The sequence below is a fragment of the Limulus polyphemus genome, unplaced genomic scaffold (assembly GCF_000517525.1).
Source record: "Limulus polyphemus unplaced genomic scaffold, Limulus_polyphemus-2.1.2 Scaffold8, whole genome shotgun sequence".
NCBI lineage: Eukaryota > Metazoa > Arthropoda > Merostomata > Xiphosura > Limulidae > Limulus > Limulus polyphemus.
Window position 1 is genome coordinate 495,524 of NW_013665618.1, and position 19,199 is coordinate 514,722.

The window sequence follows — 19,199 nt, forward strand, 5'->3', positions numbered from 1 at the left end:
AAACGTTTAAATCAAGTACTTCATCAGAAACGCCCTTCACTCGTGTAACAGATTTATTATTATATATTTATTTTAATATCAACGTTTGTTTAGATTAAATTTATATTTAGAAACCTGCATATTTTATACTGTTAAATATGTATTACGAAACTCCCGCCTATTCTCCAAAGTTGTAGAAGATTCTCGAGAGTAAGAATCAAAAATACATGTGTGAACGTAAACGCTTAAATGTAACTTTGTATTGTTACATAATCTGAATTTTCCAGAAAGCTTGCACACGCCTATAAATATAACCAATGCGACGCGCCAAGAAAAGGAGTATCTATTATTTGTTTGCTATTGTCAGTGTCCTATAAACTTTGGAAGCTATAACTGTGATTGTTATAATGCTTATCAATCGGAAAACTCCATATATTTGACCAGGAGCATTTACAAAGTTCGAACATTACAAATCATTTAACTTCAGTGGATTCTCATCGGACATTAGTATTTTTACGAAAACATTATATAAATTCATCGTGGAAAACTCGGCATATGTGGCTGGTAAATAACAAAGGACAAAGCTAGTTAGCTTCTTGTGAAGTGAATTATACCTACGTCAACTCGTAATCAACTAGCTCATCGTGAACCCTCTATAAGATATCGAATAATTCCAGATTAAAGGGAATACTTTACATTGCTTGTAAGTTTGTGAAACCTTTTTTTGTAATAACTATTTGTAATAATTGTTATTTGAAACTGTATTGCTGTGTGGATATTAAAACATATTTGTATAAAAGAAAACCTGTGTGTATCAATCTTGTTGGCAAGTATCATAAACTGTCTATATATCGGATTTTACTTAACTGCTAAATCCAAAGTACAATTAACCTACTAAATTTAGATTATCAGTGAACTCGGTTTCAGACCATTTGAAATTCTAATACGAAACACTCGTCAATCGCAAACGTGTTCTTCTCCACGACAGTGCACTTCCACATGTGGCACGTTTGACGCAACACAAGATTATGGAGTTGGGTTGGGAAGTTCTTCTCCACACACCATATTCTCCACATATGGCACCATCAGATTACAATCTTTTTCGTTCGCTGCAACACCATCTTAATGAGAAAAACGTATGCAAATGTGGAAGGTGCTGAAGAGGACATCGTCATGTTTTTCAAAGCCAAGTGATTTCTTTAATCAGGGCATTAACAACCTGATTGTAAGATGGAAAAGCATCACCGATAAGAATGGAAACTATTTCATTTAATAATTGTTTTGATATATAAGTTGTTCGGGTTTTTTCACCTAATATTCGTTCTTCTTTTTATGTAAAAATATTGTCTTTTACATGTGTGGCATAAAAACTCCTATATTGATTAATTCTTTTATTATCTAGATTTACAAATAATGAAATTCAGAAAAGTTGTTATTTTTATGATATATATATATATAAGAATATTTTAAACAAATCTATCATAACTCGAAAACTAGAGGTGATCAATAGTTTTCAACATGATTTTTGAATTTTTCCTAGTAGCAGAGACATGTGTTTTTGTTGCCCAGTATTATAAAAGCTCTTGTGGCGGCGGTTGATATTTGCTAGTTCCTTTCCTATTGATGAACAGTTCAAAAAAAAAGAACCACAGAGGTCCCTGATCTTGCTGCTAAAATGGTTAAGTATCAGATTACATTCAACCAAAAGGAGCTGCTCAGGTTCTTCAGCGATTTTACAAAACACAGCCGAAATCTTTGCTGCTTGTTTTGTACGGCTCTTGACACACATGAAAACCATTTAGTATCCCCCCCATAAAGCGTTGTTGTACTAGTGTTTCATAAGTAGTATTTCCTATTACATATTTTTAAATCTTGTGTGTCAGTTTCGTGAAATTCACCAACCACAATGTAGATAATTAAGTTGTCAGTCATTTCAAATGCAATTTAAATGTTTACTGTTACACAAATGCATTTCATAGTCATGTTTTACAAAGTATATGTTGAAAACTTTTTTAGAAAACTACTCAAGACTCGGTTTAGAAGAAACGTTGCATGCAATAGAGATTAATGTTTCAAATAAAGGGAAACGTGTTAGAGAAACGATAGTCATAACCTCTAAAAAATATATAAAATTATTATCAAAATAAAAGAAATAACAAACAAATTTTTTGTTAAACCGAGATACGTCGTGTATTGTTGGTCAAACCTATAAGGCTAGTTCATTTTACGTTAGTGATGAAACATCACTTAGAAAGACGATATTTTGAGCATTTTTATCATAATGCTGAAGTACTTTTTGTTGTAGAAAAGTTTATTAAAGTCATTCGTTGAAAAATCCCGAATTAGAATTATATCGAGAAATATAAAAAGTAACATTGAAGTTCAGAAAGGTTATTTTTATGCTAATTTTCTTTTTAAAAACCTGCAAAATAAAAACAGATTATTTATTGCAGCGAAACATTTTGTGCTGTTAGTACTTTTATTTATCTCCGCGATGTTTGGCGAAGTCTAAAGTATAGGATGTGCAAGGGGCTTTGCTTTGTAACGATAGATACACATCTTATTTATGAGAAAGTTTAACAGAAGATATTCCAGTGTATATGAAACATTTGGATTTTATATACGCACGTTGAGTTCAAACATCGTGAGTTGTATATAGGGTATAATATAAGAGCAATTCGAAACATTGTCTTTAACTAAACAAGCAGATAGAGTTCATAACACTTTCTAAAGTTGTATTACTTGAATCATGTTCATCCCATTAGTTAAATGTATTATACATGTATCGTAAATCACGATAGTGGTTCATAATAGGGTTCGCACAGGAACTTGCTCAAGACTTTAATAGAACATTTGGCAAAAACCACCTTAAAAAGCAAACTTATTCTCGAAACATCACTTGAAATCTTCCTTTTCAATAGTTAACACCACCCAAACATTGATAATAAGCAAAATAAGTGATTCCACGATTGTTTGCCCATTTCTTCTTATTATAATTATTAGCATTGTTTCAAGCATACGACAAAATCGATTGGGTGTTTTGCACCAAAATCTTGACAGATATACTATATGAAACGGAGATAATTTTTATGACCTACTTTAAAGTTGATTATTTTTTATTGAAAGTTGATTTACGTGGTCATAAATACACAATAAATGCGATGTTGTTATGAGCAGCTGCCTTTTACTCTTGCCCCCAGTGGCACAGTGGTATGTCTGCGGACTTACAACGCTGGTAGCCGGATTTCGATACCCATGGTGGACAGAGCACAGATAGATATGTAGCTTTGCTTAACTTTAAAAAAAACAAAAATCCATTTATTCGATGCATGTTAAACGCGTGTAAAAAACACGAAATCTCAGGCACAAAGCCACCTGGCTCGGTAAATAATTATTTTATGAGACACTAAGCTTTATTTAAAGCGATGTTTTAGACGTATTTCTTTTATTTGAAAATACTGCTTTTCTACTGGTAAAATTTTATATGCGCTTAGTGGGGGGTTGTTTCTTACTCTAGGCATATATTTGCCCATTACTGTACATTGAAAAAAGCCAACATACAAGATAATTAAAAATTGAGAATTTAAAATCTACAAATAGGGATCGAAAAAAATAAGCAAACAAGGCTGTAGATATACTGCTGACAGTTTGTTTGAGTTACAAATCACTATTATGAATCCACTATAAAATTATTGCAAGTGATATCTAGTGTAGTGTAGGATCGCATAGAAATTTTGCAAAAAACTGGGAGAATACTTTTAAACTTAATTCAATCTCCTTAATTTTGTCGTACTGCGAAATTTTCTAAGCCATCAAAAAATACAGTGTTTTCCTAGCGTGCATTTTAGTTGAAAACTACAACTCGTACTTTTTCTAGACATTAAATGTAAACTGCCACGTGAAAGGTTCCTAATTTTGCAGTTGCATATCGCTACTCAAGTCGCTATTGTTCATCATTACTCGAGTTTGCTGTCTCTACATGAATTTTTGCGAGTTTTTAACAGTGGACGGTTACCGTAATAGATTTCCCTACTCAGACGACCGTGGTGATTCTTTCTACTCTTTCTTAAACTTAGCTGAAATAGTAAGTGTGTATTCAGTAGTTATTAACACTGCATATAACACTATTTCATATAGCTATTGCTACTGAAAAATAGTTGGTGTTAAGGTAGCGGTTGTAAATGTGTGGATAATAGGCGACTTATGCCAAGCGTGTCGCTGTTGTCTATTTTGCATGGATTATTTGTGTCGCTTTACTCTAGCAAACATTGTGCACAGCAGGCTGTTAAAGAACATACATATGTGTCATGTAGACTTAGCAAGGTGAGCATGTTACTGAGACTGTTTACATTGCAATAATCTGTATTGTATTATCTTGGAAGAAACATTATTCTGTTCAGACGACATTGCTTTGTTGCTGCTCGTCTTTGTTACATTACACTGTGACACAGATGTAAGCTGGTCACTAGACCTCATTCACAGTAAACCACAAAGTACTTCTTATGTACATGGAGGTGTTGTGATTACCTCCATTACATACACTTGTGTGGTTTACTGTTCTTGAGCATTATCTTATCAGTACCAGCTGATTTTCCAATGGCAACTTAGATCACCCATTGCCTAGGCAAAAAATGACTGACAATTTTTGTAGTACCAGAAACAAGGTAAATGATGACTACTTTCTTGTTCTATGATTCAAGTCAGGTACCTGATGATGAAATAATATTTTCGAAACGTTGTACATTTATAATAACGTTTTCTTCATTACTGCGGAACGAATTCCTAGTTTCCATTATATGGGGTTACAATTTTGTTCAGTGACTTCCAGACCCCATTATAAAAACTGTTCCAGCATCATGGGCAACAGAATACCAACAGTGAACACTCGGTTACACAGTTTGAGCACGTTAACTGCTTAGCCACACCCGACCCATTCTGGTTTTAAGTAGTGTATTTTGCTCTTTTAGCACCGATATACACTAAAAACTGTTAGACATTTTGCTAAATCAGTTCCTTCAATTACAAAAACATTTTTTTTTCAGTTGTCAATTTTGTTGGCCATGAAATTAAAATATTTTTATATTTTTTTACCAAAGTAAAAAAAATAAGTCAACAACGACAGTTCATCTAAAGAAAGTGGCTACAAAAAGTCTTTTTTTCTATTTTATGAATATTAGTACAATTTACATATGAAATAAATTATCATTTATGTTGCCATTTGTGCCTATACACAATGAATTTGCCAGTCATGAATACGTTTTATAGCCAGAATTTCAACTCACTTTCATCATTTTTGCTGTTTTTGGGAACATAAATTCGCTTTCTAAAAATCTAATTTTAAATTTGTTGAACAGAACCACCCGTATTATGTCTTACTTCGTAAAAAAGATCACCAGTTTGTATATATTTACAATATCCTCCTCAAGTCTCAGCGGTAAGCCCAAGGGCTTATAACACAAAAATTGAACGGGTTTTGATACATGCGGTGGAAAGAGTACAGATGACCCACTTTGTAGCTTTTTCTTAACAACAAACAAACAAAAAGCGTAGTAAGTGTAAGGCAAACTAAAGAATAATGGATAATACATGTTTACTGTGATTGTTTCAGTTACAATCATGGGGTTAAGGTATATAGTTATTGGGATACGCTGTGTATGAGTAAGAAAGGAAAAACATTTATTGCGAATTTTTTAAGTGAATTCTTTTAGCTAATTCTTTATTACTTAACGCATTACAGAATTAAAAAATAATTCAGTATTATTTGTTTGCTCGCATATTTTACGTCTTTGATGAATTCGTTGAATGATGTGTAGTATTAATTATATCCCCCCAGTGGCACGGCGGTATATCTGCGGACTTACAACGCTAGAATCCAGGTTTCGATACCCGTGGTGGGCAGAGCACAGATAGCCCATTGTGTAGCTTTGTGCTTGATTACAAACAAACAAACAAATTAGTTATAATACTACCGAGCAAAAAAGGAAAAAAGTCAATTCTGTAAACTGTATTACTTATTTTATTTTTAGATAATAAATGTCATTAAGTCTATTGCAGCTACTATAAATATATAATAACATTCAAAAGTATCTGACAATAATATTCTTAAAAAGTATTACTATAAATGGAGGCGTGGGCCATCCCTTCCACTATATTGGGCGTAGCACACGAACTGTTCATCAGATGCAAAGGTACATATGCTACGTGCGGCACAACACAGATAGTCCATCTTATAGCTTTTCGCTTAATAACAAACAAACAAACTTTCAGAGACTTCCAATTAGCTGATTTGTCGTCTTGTGAATAGTTTGATTGAAGATTAACAAGTATATAACTAATTAATGAGGACAATCTACTTAAATGGTATCATCAGAAATAAAGATATTTTCTAAGTGTTCTTGCAAGTTAGTTAAGTCTAAGAAAGTATAGATCTCTTTCTTCTGAATTCCCTTTCTCTTTCTTAACCAGGTGTTTATATTCCCACTGATTTTTACATCAGTTTGTACGTCTGTCCACACCCCCCTGCCTTCTTTCTTATTTCTAGCTAGCAAAGAACTTCACAAAGGACCATTAGTAAAAGCAGTTGCATGTCAGTGTTCTGCAAGAATCACTGATGATCTTGAAACTTCAAAGTACTCAGTATCGACATTTTGGTCTTTTTATTCGATAATTGAGGCAAAAAAGGGTTTTTTTCCCTTTCTATTTAAAAGTTGAAAATAATTTGATAACTTAAGATGCATGAGCTGCTTGACAATTTATTGTAAAATTCATTACGACTTGAAAGTACAGTTTTGTTGTTCGTGGTGTTATGATTATGCACTATTTCTATTATCGCAAAACTACTTTAAATTTATGATCGACACTGCTTAAAGTGTAATAAAACATTATTTCATTAAGTCCGCTGCTTAGAAGCAAATAGTTTTGTCTTTTATCCAAATCACCAGTTAGCATTTTATGATTCAACTACCGGCTCATCCGTCTGCTCAGCTGGCTACCAGCCTCCATTTGCTAATTAAATTAATAAAACGTTGATGTCATCATCAGTAATCAAACATATAGCGTAGTCAACGTTTCCTTAAAATATAATCTTCCCATTGAATTCGAAATAGAAAAAAGTGCTTTGACAAGTCCTTATAAGACCTTATACCATGATTCATGTCTTAGGACTAGACTGAAACTACACTCTTTTATAACAGTTTTATATACTAATGGGTTTTTATTTCTTTCAAATAACAAGTCAAATCATGTATGTCATAATTAGGTCATAGTATATGTTTCAAAGTCTATCGTATATGGTTACGATGTTTAAAGTTCTTGTCATTACAGATCTCGAGAACAAATCAAATCATTACAAATATTTTATAAAGGTCACTGTAAATATATAAATAATTCAGAGTAATACATAAAACTAATGCACGTGTAAATCAGCTTTGTGACTGAAAAACCTAAGTTTTCGGTCTCCATAAAATATTAGATACATGTAATTTATTATTTGTTTACAATTGACATTCACAATATACACATAAGTTGCATAAACAAAGAATGTGAAAAATGGGTTAATTGAAACTAAAATACGTCGTTTTATATAAGTAATTAATGATTAATGTGACAAACTTCAACTCATTGAGATAGAATAACAGGAAAAAAAATCTAGCAATGTTGCTATGATAAAAAATAGAATGCACCTATTATTTGTTAGGGCGTAGAAATTATTCGGCACATAAATTAGCTTTGTGGGACAAAATACATGTAACTACGTTTTCTGAGAGACATTATTCTTATTTTTGTAAGATAAAGCACAAGCTAAGTATGTGTCTAAAAATAGAATTATAAAATCTAAACTGTTGACAAACTTAAGCCTAGCTGTGTAGCTATCATAGTACTAGAACCGACACATTATTCATGGCCGATATTGAAACAATCACATGGATTTTTCTACATATGCTGAAAGACAATTATTAAGCAATACAAAAGGTTTTAGTGTCAATCATCAATGTGAACACTTCTTTTACAAACAAATATATTACCAGATCAAGTATCATAAAACTTGTGTTCACAAGACTTTGTCACTTCTTCCTCGAAATAGATAAATATCTGTTAACTTTATTGAAAAATAAAAGTTCCTAACAAACAGTAATAAAGTTAAAGCAATATTTAACTGTTCTCATGTAAAATGGACTGATTATACGATTAATCTACAAGAAAAGTTACTTCAAATATTAAGATCTGCCAATAATGATACAAACACACAAATTAATAAGATTATTATTCCTTAAAAATATTTCCCATCGTACAGCAGTGATACCCAACGGATGACGTCACCACATGTGTAAGAGAGGGATGGTTGTAGGGAGTACTATGCATTGCAAAGGGAAAGGTACTTAGAGAATAGATGTGTCATCCCCTTAGAGCCCCATTTCAGGCAGCAGTGTTTATGTGTTAAGGTTTTGTGCGTAAATGTATTCATTTCTTTATAGACACGTAGAGTACCGGTACCGTCATCCTGTTCAGTTTTAATACTTGCCCCTGATACTCACATTTTGAAAGCGGCGCTAGATCTGATGTTTCTTACTAGATAAATTGATCGGTTTTTCATTTTTGATAAGATAATTCGGCTCAAAGTGTCTTTTGTACTAGACATGTTTCGCAGGTATCATATGTTGTAGAATATGTTTAATACTACTGGGTTTAACCTCATAGTCATTGAGACGCCCCGCACGGCCATCAAATTTGTTCAGAACTCCATGTACATAACTTCTCATGTGAGCAGTATAGGCAGACCACATAAGTGTTTTAATTCCTTTAAATACACGGTGGGTGGTGATGTCTAGCTGCTTTCCCTCTTGTCTCTCAATGCTAAATTAGGGGGCAGGTAACCCACGCGCAGCTTTGCGCAAAATTTAAAAAAAAGCAAACAATACTTTTGGTTTATTTAGTTCCTGTCATTTTTACCCAAGAATAACCGGCTAACAGTTGTTAAGCTCAACCAGTCAAATACCTTAACAAACTGGTAATCTTTCTTGTACCTATCTTACGAGTTCGATCGCAGTTGTTGAACCTGATGATTCCAGGATAACTTCGTGAAGCGTTCTAACCATACATATTATACTCTATGTATCCGATAATAAACAAGATTTTCAAACTGAATTTTATAATTTACATTCGAAATATCATCACTCTCAAATACATTTAGACGAAAAACTATTTGTATGTATATACACACATATAACACGCATTCAAATAGATAGGTTTTATTTATTTGTTTGTTTGTTTGTTTTCAATTACGCGCAAAGCTACCCTGCGCTAACCATTTCTAATTTCATTCAAAGTGAAAGGGAAGGCAGCTAGTCAAACCACCCACCGTCAACTCTTGAGTTACTACTATCGTCACATCACAACGCCCCTACGGCTAAAAGGGCGTACATATTCGGTTATGAGATTCGATAGATAAAGTACCGGTTTCATGAGTTATAAGTCGTTCTTTAGTGCTTCACAGCATTCAGTTCCACTCAATACTCTCATTATTTAGTGGACAGCTAGTTAAACCACCCACCGTCAACTCTTGAGTTACTACTATCGTCACATCACAACGCCCCTACAGCTGAAAGGGCGTACATATTCGGTTATGAGATTCGATAGATAAAGTACCGGTTTCATGAGTTATAAGTCGTTCTTTAGTGCTTCACAGCATTCAGTTCCACTCAATACTCTCATTATTTAGTGGACAGCTAGTTAAACGACAGCGTTGATAATACAGCAAATTTGCAACGTCGTTTTTTAACTTGAAAGTTTGACATCTGTTATTCATGAATTAGGTTTTGATAAATAATAATAGTTATTAATCACTCACAATTACTTTTTAATAATTATGCTTTATGTTGTAAGCCACAACAACGATAACACAATAAGTAGATCCGATTTAATTAATTTTCTTTCTTCACCAGATTGCAACGTCAATTTTAGCCTAAAGATATTTCCAAAGAAAGAATCCAGAAATATCATTTATTCAACAGCTGAAAAGAGTTGAAATGCATGCACCTTCTTACTTGTCTTCGTGATGAAGTTCATCTTAACGATCTGATGCAGATTACTGGACACAAAACGTTCTTATTTCTACTTCAGCTGGGAAATCAAGAATAAGTAAGTGCTGTGAGGTTTTCCTTGTCTTGTACACTTTATTCATCGTTTTTATGAAGTGATTTTTGTACAGCATGTTCTTAAAAAAAACACTTCATAACTGGAAACTTGAAGTAGATAAAACAATCATGAGAGAACACGACTGTTTCAAACTGCTAATTGGGAAGAAGTGGAGAGACGAAGACCTTTGAAACGGCACGTATCCATCATTATCTAGTTTACTTAACACACTACATTTAAAAATCTGCCTTTCGAGATTATTGTCACATAGAATGTTGTACTGTTTAAAGCTTAAAATAATAAAATCATAGAGCTTCACATGTGTTTTTCGCTTGCTCTTCTTACGCTTCAAACCGATGGTTTTACTTCTTCCGTAAAAGTGAAGTCAATTTTAACGTCCACCGTAAATATACGCTTTTTCTATTGTTTTTGTCTTTTTTCCTTCTATATACATAGAAATTGTCTACAATAGTTGTAATTTTACAGTTAGTACATCTTTCTCACACACCAACGAATAAATATTAGCATTGTAAGCCAATAATCATAAAGTTCGATTTATGATTAAATAAAAACAACCAAAATAATCCTTCTATTGCAGATACTTAGTAGTATAACCCATATTCATTTATAACACCTGTAACTTCTTACCAATATTATAATTATGATTAATGTTTTATAACTCCACTAACTTCGTCAATCCCTATCATACAAAGAGTTGGGTACGTTGTATCAACAAAGGGTTTTATTAAGCAAACCAACAAGTCACGTAACTAACACATCCAATATAAAGTCGAGATAAGAGGAAAGGTATCAGAACCACATTTTGACATTTTTTGACGTTTTGTACAAAAGTAGCGTGATGTCACCGAAAACTAATCTCCTTTCTGAAGGGTATGTTACAGCCATTTTCGATGCAAAACATTGATACATTCAGGTCTTTGAAAATGTGAGTAGTAAGCCTAGCACTCTGGACACACGTGCTGATTGGTTGCCTCAGAGGAAGGGGATAGTGATGTAATCAAAGATGATGGCATTATAGTTCCAAAAGTTGCCACCAGGGACATGTTGCTGTCATAGTTCAACAAAGTGTTACGAGAGGGAGCAACTAACTTATGGAGATAATAACGTGGTTACACCCATACACTTATGCTATGATCGAAGGATGATGATCTCATTGTCTCAATAGAAAGAAGAAGCTGCCATTATCTTATTATTCCTTAACCAATTAGTTTACTAACATAGAAAATACTTAAAACAGAAAAACTTATAATTTTCTATACATTATTTACTTTAAGTTTAAATCGTACCATTCAAATAAGACTCAGAAAACTTTGCAGCTATCATTCTATATCATTGAAGGCCACTAAATAGGCATAAAATTCCAAATTCTGTTTAAGTTCAGTAACATTTCAGTCAAACTTTGACATTGCTCTGTTCTTAAGTGGTCACTGACACATAATAGTTGAATGGCTCGTCTAATGATATTGTTTTATCACTACAATACCGAAAATTAGTTGACAATCATAATCGTAAAAGAATCTTTAGTTATAAATCAAGTAATTATTCTTCAACTATTTCAAGTAATTACGTCACGTAGATTTTGAAATTGTTACCGTAACATGAATTATCTTTCATTTACACTTTATGATATCTATAAAAATCATCAGTTCCAAATCAAAGTTCTGTGATTTTCTTATATGAAACTCACTTCTTATCATAGACTAATATACTATCTTTAGTATATGCAAGTAAACCCTCGGACACACATATTGAAACATTTCTTAACAAAACCACAAAATACACTATGATACTATTTACAAAAACTTTTTAGTTTATAAATAAATGTCAAGCTTAATCATTTATGATTAAATTACACACCATGAATATTAGTTTCTAGCAAATCTCTATTTGATATAGAAAACTCATGTTTCATCATAACCCGATGTAAAAGCATTAATATGTTTGTAAAATCACATATTCAACAAGCTTAAGGGCCCGGCATGGCCAAGTGGTTAGGGCGCTCGACTCGCAGTCTGCGGGTCGCGGCTTCGCATTCCCCGTCCCACCAAACATGCTCGCTCTTTCAACCGTGGAGGCGTTATAATGTGACGGTCAATCGTCGTTGGTAAAAGAGTAGCCCAAGAGTTGGCGGTGGGCGGTGATGGCTAGCTGCCTTCCCTCTAGTCTTACACTGCTAAATTAGGAACGACTAGCGCAGATAGCCCTCGTGTTGCTTTGCGCGAAATTCATAAACAAACAAAAACAAGCTTACTGAAACATTTGTGAACGAAACTTCAAGATGTACTAATATGCTATTTAAGAAAAATTCTTAGTTTATAAAACACTGACATACACCTGCTATATATTCTTGTTTACCATAAATGAAACATAAGGGAAAGTAATCAACGTTTCTTTACTTTAAAAACTATACAAAACATTCTGTACATTTGAAAACTAAACTGCCTGACCTTCATTACCCTACGGCGTGATAATTTTTACCACAAGTTCGAGATCATATGGGCCTGTGAATTAGTTTATTCTTGTTCAAGTAGGCTATTATTTACCATAAATGAAACATATCTATGGATAAATGTAAGTCATTCATTTATTATTTTTAGTTGTAGCAAAATTAATTACTAGGATTGTAATATAATTAAATCTATTCATATGACTCTTGAATTTTTAATATTAACAAAGGCAGTTGCAAAGTTTATAACATATACATGTGAAATTGTTTTTTGAAAAAGAAGATGCCAACATGGTGATTGGTTTCCCCAAGATATTTTAGACAGTTAGTATGTTCTGTATATAACTGTTATGATATTGATTGTCAGTGTAATAAATCCTGATGGAAATATTTACGCAAACAAAACCTTTGTCCTGTCTATGATTTAAAAAGTGTCGTAAAATAAACTTATCACTGCTGTTAGATAAATCAAAACTGGCTATTGTCAATGATTTGAAATCTTCGTCCAATGTTTCGAAACATGAGATAGTTAGAATAATAATTAAATCTCACATATTTAAGTAGAATTGATCTTTCATTTTGTTCTAAGCCAACTGATACACTCTGACCATTTGCTGTACGTCATGTAAATACATAGATAGTGTATTATAATTTACTTTTATTTCAATAAAATATATTATAACTGTCACACGTTTAAGTAGAACAGAACTTTCATTTTATTCTAAGCGGATTGTCCTTACTAAGTAAGAACAGAAGTATAACAAAGATTGTAACACTAACTTGTATGAAAACTAATTTAATCCATACAAAGTTCAGGATATTATGCTGCCAGATAAAAAATTGTAAGAGGGACGATATCGACATTTCTCTACGCTCTTAAATGATTACACGTTCAAGAAGTTAAGACTGTATCTAGCTTTGCGTGTTATATTTAAACGACAAATATGCGAGTTCTAGATCGAAACTTAGAATAATGGACGTAACAACTTATTTGGATTGTAAACATACTGGATTTATAAAACGTGAAAGAAAAGGTAGGTATTATATTTTATCAAAACAAACTTGAAATAGAATTTCTAGGTGATTTGTCCGTTTTATATAAATGATCGAAATACTTGTTGTTTTTAGCACGTTCCCTGTCTATTTATTTACACCATCATATGAGTAAACATTTAAATATTCCCTAATGTTTAAGTATATGTGACACTTTAGAAGTCTTGATTTGTATATTGAAGGTCAGTTTTAAACTGTAAGTAAAGTGTACGGCTGATTTAGTTTTCAAATGTTTTGTATAATTTCTAAAATAAAGAAAACTTTGATTACTTATGTAAAGTGAATATTAATTAGAGTTTATTATTATAAAATTATTATAGTAACCGATGTTTTATGTTACAAACACTGAATTGTTATCAAAACTTTAATAACTTGGTCCCTTGGTCCTTGGACTAGCTAGTCAGTTATTGCAAAATAGACTTTGTCATTCAATTCCTATTAACCAAGTCTGTCAGTAGCCTTGAATATCAAACACATTGGACTGCCTCGCTGTATTTCTTCGAACTGGTGTGTTTTCGTCAAACTCTGCTCTACTTCTACATTGGAACACAATCAGTGTTTACTTGGCAAACCACGTAGACTTGGTCAACTCAGAACTGACCTTTATCATTCTAAGCAGATGGTTTTCTAACTTGTATATTTTCTTAACCAAGCTGGGTCAGTGATCTTCAATGAGTCATACTTGATAAACTGAGTGTTGAGTTACAGAAAGCTTTACATGTCTTGTCTTTCTTACAATAACTCTCTATATGCGTGTGAAGTAAAGTTAAACAGTATCAAGGTTTGACATCAGTTCAAAATCATAGGGGTTCGTTAGTCTTGTGAAAGTATAATAAAAACGGCATGTAGAAATTTGTATGTGTGTTTCGTGATTGTATGCTTTCATTGACGCAAATATCACAGATATTTTGTAGACTGCGTTTTGAACACATTACATCACTAATGTGGTCCTCAAAGATTTATGGTAAGTGTTGTTATTCTATCATAGTAATTAATCATATGTAGTAAAATGTAAGTTGTAATTTTCATTCAAACCCCGTGGTGGGCAGAGCACAGATAGCCCATTGTGTAGCTTTGTGCTTAATTACAAATCAACCAACCAACCATCTGATTCAAACATGTTACGTTAAATAATGTTTATGACATTGATAACTTGTAGAAGTACTGTCGCTGTGCATTTGTTAAAATCTTATGGATAGTTGTAAAATAATGGTAATTAAGTATATAAGTATGTGAAAGTCCACCTTTGTAAAACATGAGATAAAGTAACACGTTGCTTTCTTGACATATCTGCTCAAATGTTGCATATTTCATGCAACTGGAAAATTAAATGAGTGTTCATGTTTTTCTATACGAGGACATACCGGACAAGTCGCCCATGGATTTCTGTGTGATCGGACTGTTGAAATGGGGCTGGCAAACCATCGTCTTCTTACACAGATGGGTTATGGAGAGCAAGTATGGAAGAGGGGTGTGGTTTGAACATGACAACCTTATGCCAGATCCTTTAGCAATAGAAACTACGCTGCAGGGTTATTCTCGAGGTATACAGACGTCAGAAAGTACATGATAGACCGTGATGACACATGGTGTAACAAGGTGGTGAGATGCAAAAATTGTTTTAATATAACGTGTTCAACCTTTGTAATTTTAAAATTATGAACTATAATAATTATTCAATTTTTAGAAGTTAGTGTATTTATTTATATCAAAATAATTGAAACTTATTTTAAATCATTGTGATATTTTATAATAAAATTCCAAAAATGTATTCAACTACATTTTACCCATACAAAACCAGTAAACATATTTTATATTATTGAGGTGTTAAATGTTTCTCGTTTAAAGATTTTCAAAAGGACTTTGTTTTAGTCAACTTAAGCAAATTATTTATACAGCTCTTAAGTAATCAACTGGTTTCCACTTGTCAAAATTGTTTCTAAAACAACTTTGCTTTACTTGTATAAATAATAAAAGTTAATGCGATTGACTTCAAGTAAATAATAACTCTGGAAGAAGCTAAACTGTTATATGTTTTAGAAACTATTTGATAATTATGTCTAACAGTTTCACCCAAAAAAATATTCTGAAATTATGACAAATGAGTAACATTTTAAACATTTTCTTTGTTATTAACATATAAATTATGTTAACAAACGTAATTTATCTTTGTTGTAAAATGTACTTAAAATAAAACTAAATTTTGTTTAAAGGAGAGTGCATTTATAATTTAGTCGAAATACTTTCGTCGACAACGGTTTAACAAATTACAAATGAAATGGGTCATTGGAATAATATAAATTAATATAGCTAAAATATAAATACCAGCATTATTTTAGCAGAAAGAAAAGTTTATGCGATTTACAACCAAAGCTAATTGCAATAAATGTTGCTTAAATTTGAAATATATTCCATCTAGTATTGATGTTATTCCCTTTTATCAAGTGTTGCGATCTTCTTTCAGATAAAGGTTTTAGATTGTTGTCGAAGCATTAGTGTACCTTAATCATCGGTGTACAACGTGTTACAAAACTTACTATTGATAGTAATCATCAACAATAGTTATTTAATACTGAATAATACGTTCTAGAAATATTAGAATAAATATAGCATCAATAATAACAATATTATTGATTGAATAATCTACCAAAAAACATTAGACAACATCAAATAATTGTTATCAGGTTTATATCAATAGTTATTAAAAATAAATAGTGTTTAAGGACGTCACAATAAATAAATTTTTTTAGTGAGGCCTAGAAATAGTATGCTCGAAATGTGAATGTGATTATTCATGGTTTGCGACTCGTTGACGCAAAAACACGCTTCGCACTTTGAGACTAAGGGGAGGGGGGGACGATCATATTCCACTATTCAATCAGACAAGAGTAGCCCAAGAGTAGCGATGGGTGCCTTTGACTTGATGTCTTCTCTCTAGTCCATTAGTTCAGAATTATGAACGGCTCTGCGCAGGTTGCTTTTGTATAGGCTTGCACAAAACAAACAAACTCCAGTTAAGAAAACTCTAAAAAAAGTAAACTGTTGTTGTAGAAAACGTTTAATAGACTGACTCTATATTTCATTTGAATCCCAATCTTTAGTAATGCAAAACCTATTTGTTAAAAATTAAAGTAAATAATATAGGAATAATACCTATATGTAAATCTAAAATTCAGCTGAATATAAATTCAGAAAACGTAATAATATATGAATAGTTCAATTTTGTTTTATCTGTGTTGGTGAATAAGATTCATAAATTTAAACAAATAATTATGGAATTAAAATTTAAAAACAATCAGGATAAGTATAATATATCGAAAATAATGAAACTACCTATAGAAAACCTAAACTCATTTCAAGCAGTAACATGGAATGAAAAGGTAATTAATACTAAAACAATATTTTAGAAATCTAATTAAAATCATTTTTGCTTACCGCAACTTGTAACGTCAGCATTTCTTAATGAAATAGTATAATTTATTTATTTTTGAATTATTTAAAATACAGAGACGACGTATTCAATTCTTATTTGATTTCCAAGAGATGTTATGAGTAACAAATAATTATCATATTCAATATTCAAGTTAGACCACTAAAAACAAGTCTTACTTTATAGAAAGCCTATCTGTTGACCTGTTAGCACCATTTCCAAAAGAAACCGACATACCTGATTTACGATATTATATAAATACTGTTAAATATGTGAATATGTTTACATTACCAAAACTTCGAAAATGTAATAGCACATAGTTTTCTATTTAACTTGGTAAATCGATTGTTAATTATAAAATTATTATTTTCTCCTTCTTGAAGATATTAAGCATTTCATTCAACAAAATCCCATACTTCTGCTATTCGTGCTGAAGAAGGTAGGTAATCTTAATTCACAGTATTAATTATCATCGACTTAAAAATGATACCACTTATATAAAACGTAATAAAATTGTAAGAGATTGATTAGATTTATCTACTTTAAAACTTAACAAACAAATTAACAAAAAATTACTATCATAAAAATACTCCAAAATACACTATCGAGTTCTAAAAAAGAATTTGCTAAATTAAGAATGTGATGGATTTTGTTTGTTTGAAGTTAAGCACAAAGTTACACAATGGGCTATCTGTGTTCTGCCCACCACGGGTATCGAAACCCGATTTCTAACGTTGTAAGTGTGCAGACATACCGCTCTGCCACTGTGCGACCAATGTTGTGTGTTTTATATTCTTCAAAATCGACGGGTTTAACATATTTTTCAAACGTTAATTCTTCATTAGTGTTTACATGTATAATTACAACGTTATTTGGTTAAAGGGTTTAATAAATAGTTCACATTTTTGTCTAGAAATTATTCAAAATTTTAATTTTAGCTTGTTAGAGTAAATGAAAGATGTGGTTAATTGGCGATTTGTTTCATTTTGTACAATTTCGATACTTCTAATGAACTCAATCCTCCATTAGAGAGAATTCAGTATGATATTTCTTATATTGACCTGAGTTAAACTTTGATAAAGTATTATATGTTTGCTTTATAGATATTGCCTCAGAAGAACAACTAAAAACATATAAAGAGAAATTTTGAAGTTTGAATACTTTCTTAGTCTTTTCTCCTTGATTATAGTTTTGTAGATAGAATGTTCTACCATTACTTTTATAAAAATTATCATGCAAATGATTTCCATACCGTGTCTAGTGAACTTACTTCCTGTGGTTAATAAAATCTTACATTACTAGTCTTGTAAATGAAGTATCTATACACAAAGGCCTATGCAAATTGATGTTGTCTCTTATCCAAACACTTGTCAGTTGTTCATAACTTTAAAGAATGATCAAATGCAAATTTCGTGTTAGCTGGAGGAGCCGAATAATAAAAAGACTAATATAATTATCTAAACCTCATAAATATAGTTATGTACGCACTGTTTCTTCCTATAGTTTATATACGAAACAAAGGAATTTTCAAAATAAATATTTTAATTTTGTTTGTGGACACGTTTGTTATAAGATTTTTTATCACTTGTTTTATTAGTACCGTCAGTTTTATTCTGTATCATTTCTCAATTTATTTTCATTTGTTTTTACAGCTTTTGATCTAATGTTTATTTTGTGCCTTTGTAGCACATGTTTCAGTCTGCTCCCTTCCTCAGAATACAACTACAGAAAAATAATGTACGTTTGTGGCTATATGTTTACAAATAAACAGCGACACTGCTCGACGTTTTGTGAAAGTATATATAATGTTAGGAGAAAAACGTTTTGAGACCAATAACATTCTGAGGCTGCAATTGAAAGCATAAACGTGATTAGGATATTTAATGAAATTAACTGGCTTTATTATTAGTCTGAAATAATTAAAGACAATAATTAATGGTCAGTTAAATTTACTTTGAACGTACAAGTTATTTCCACAGATGTATTACTGCAAGTAAAACTATGACATAACATTAGCTCAGCTTATAAAGCATTTATTATGTTGAAGATAAAGCACGACTTTGAGAGAGTTGTTCTAAATATTATTCACATTGTATTTTTTTTTTTAAGTTAAATGGCATATTTAATAACATAATG